We start from the raw sequence: 3,276 nt of genomic DNA, 5'->3' as shown, positions 1-3,276 counted from the left end.
TGTTTGTTGCAGTCATGGGTTCAGATATTTTAATGATAAATGATAATACAAAGCCATCCGATCACCACCCCCAATCCCCACCCCACCCCCCCCAAACTACAAACACATGTTCAGTAGTTGCTTTAGATTAATAGCTACAGCTGAATATTAATTCACAAGTTTCTCTTTGTTGTAGTTGTGAACAGAACGTCTTAAGACAAAAGTCTTAATTTTTCAACTATACTGACGTGTTCCTTTTGCACAATAGAAAAAAGAACACTATTTACAAATCAGAGTATTTTAACTCTTGCAGGGTTCCCTTTGTGGCTAACTGTACTGGACCCGACTGGACTGGACTGGATGTCACTAAGGCTAAGTGACATGAAAATTTACCCTCATGGTAAATTTTTATGAATGAAAATACCACCGAAAATAACACGTCCCTAAATATACAAGCAGGTGCAATTAAATAGAATTATCACAAGATAAGCCTCTAATCATTGTATCGTTCTCTTTGCTGTCACTAAGCGGCGTCTCAGTTTTGGGGGGGATTTGTCTAAAAACTTTTATAGTTCCAGTTTTGCACTGATACAATACCTAAGTTTGAAAATGCCCCTTACAAAAACATACTATGGTATTATCAAAGTAATAGTACAGTAGTACCACCATGGTGAAACCACTGTCATGTGGCCACCTATATGCCATGGTATATTATAGTGGGGGAAATAATTATTTGACCCCCTGTTGAATTCTTCAGTTGACCCATTAATTAAGAAATGACAAGTCTGTAATTTCAGTGGTATGTTTATTTAAATGGAAAACGTAGATTACTAACAAAACAAGCACGAAAAAAATCATTATGTAACAGTTACAAACCAATTTATCATTTATCTAGGGACATTTATCTAGTGTTTGATCCCCTGCAAGCCAGCAAAAATTAGGTTAAGTACATGTGCACTAACACAGCACAAGTAGTACTTAAGTATTAACAGATACCAAGCCATCATTCTCATTTAATGAGAAATCTAATTCTTTGTTAAATAGAATTCTTGGGTCACTAACCTGTCTACGTCTTTAACTTTATCACTATGGGAAATACCAAAGAGACGTCTAAAGACACCAGAGAAAAGATTGTTGACCTTCACAAAGGTGGAATCAGCTACATTACCATCAGCAAGCAGCCTGGTGAGGAAGTGACAACTGTTGGTGGAATTATTCGCAAATGGAAGAAAGGAAAAATAACTCAATCTCCCTCGGTGTGGGGCCCCAAGGAAGATGTTATCTCATTCAGCATCACTGATCTTAAGGATGGTGAGGGCTAACCCCCGATATACATGGGAGGAGCTCGTTAATGATCCCAAAGCAGCAGGGACCACAGTAAGCAAGAAAACCACCAGTAACACATCCTGCCGTTACGGTTTGAAATCCTGCAGTGCTCGCTAAGTGTCACGATTCGCCGGTAATACGGATGATCGCTCTGGCAGGCGAGCGAGCAGGAACCAGGCAAGCAGGCCAAATCGGGGAAAACGGGGATTTATTCAAAAAGGCAAGGGCAGGACGGAACACAGGCATCGACGAATATCAATGACGGACGCTGAAATAAGGTAAGACGGACTGAAATACACAATACTGAACAAACATAATCAGACACAGCTGGGTACGATCGGGAAAGCACACGTGGATAATCAGGGGGTGTGGCACACATGAGGATCGTACGAGCCAGGTATGACACTAAGTACCCCTGCTCAAGAGGGCCCATGCTCAGGCCCATCTTAAGTATGCCAGTGGACACCCGAATAATTCCCATGTGGCTTGAAAAAATGTGATGTGGTCAGATGAGACCAAAATCGAGCTGTTTGGCATCAACTCTACTCGCCGTGTTTGGAGGAAAAAGAATGCTGACTATAAATAAGTTATTACCATGGTACACTACAAAAATCTTAATGGATTACCACTGTATTTTATGCTATGTATAGTGAGGGAAATAACTATTTGACCCCCTGTTGAATTCTTAAGTTGACCCATTAATAAAGAAATGAGAAGTCTGTAATTTCACTGGTATGTTAATTTAAACAGCAAAAGATAGATTATTAACAAAAGAATAAACAAATAAATAAATGAAAAGCAAGAAAACATCATTATGTAACAGTCACAAACCAATTTGTCATTTATATAGGGAAATAAGTATTTGATCCCTTAGAACACATGCTTTAGTACTTGGTGGAATGACCATTGTTTGGAAGCACAGCTGTTAAACATTTCTTGTAGTTGGTCCAGAATTGCATGCAGATCATCAGGAATTTTCATCCACTCCTCTTTGCAGACCTCCGTCACTTGTCACTTGGATAGATGAAGCTTGAGTTCTCTCCATAGGTTTTCTATGGGATTAAAGTCCGGAGACTGGCTGTGGCCCCCCATGACCTTAATGTGCTTCTTCTTATGGTCCTTGTCTTACTGGAAAACCCACCTGTTGAAGGGGTGGCTGAAGGAAGGCGGTTCTCATCCAAGATTTTATGGTACATGGCCCATCCATTTTTCCTTCGATGTGGTGCAGCCGTCCTGTACCCTTGGCAGAAAAACACCCCCAAAGCATAATGCTACCACCTCCGTGTTTGACAGTAGGGATGCTGTTCCTGGGGTTATCCCTCAATAACCTTTAGGGTCTTATCATGGAAGGTCTCCCACACCAATAGAATCAGCAAGTTCCTCGCACAAACTGCATGCAATCTCATCTTGGAGTCTGGCCAGGTCCGGTTTCATTCTCCTAGTAGGTGGTAGTCTGTTGGACCTAAGCTGAATCTTCAGAGTAGCAATAACTAATCTGTGGTCAAAATTCACTGGGCATTTCTGTTGACCTTGCAGTTCTGTAGGAACCTCCTGTATCTGCCCTTGAGAATATGATTTACCAGTATTGGAGTACCAAGTGCAGCAATGTGGCTCAGGGCACTGGAACCAGGATCCAACGACCCATAGACCCAGTCCTTGTGCAAAGCCATGGAACATGGAGCGACTTTCACCATGACCACCAGACCTGGGGGGACCGACAGTTCTCATAGCCAGCCCTGTCAGTGCCAGTGGCTGCACTGAAGTCACCCAGGACCAGTGGAGTGTCACCACCGAACAAAGTTGTGAATAAAATGTCTCCCTCATAGAGACATCACTCACGGTATACTAAGACAACAAACAAGACATCCAGAGAGTGCCTTAATCTGAGTCTCATAATGTGCTTGTTGGAAGGAATGACACCATTGAGAGGAGCTGATCTGCCACTGTAACAGTTACTATCTGAATTTGCCA

The sequence above is a fragment of the Brienomyrus brachyistius genome, chromosome 2 (assembly GCF_023856365.1).
Source record: "Brienomyrus brachyistius isolate T26 chromosome 2, BBRACH_0.4, whole genome shotgun sequence".
NCBI classification, from domain to species: Eukaryota; Metazoa; Chordata; class Actinopteri; order Osteoglossiformes; family Mormyridae; genus Brienomyrus; species Brienomyrus brachyistius.
The sequence above is the reverse complement of the archived record's forward strand: the minus strand, read 5'-3'. Positions refer to the sequence as shown.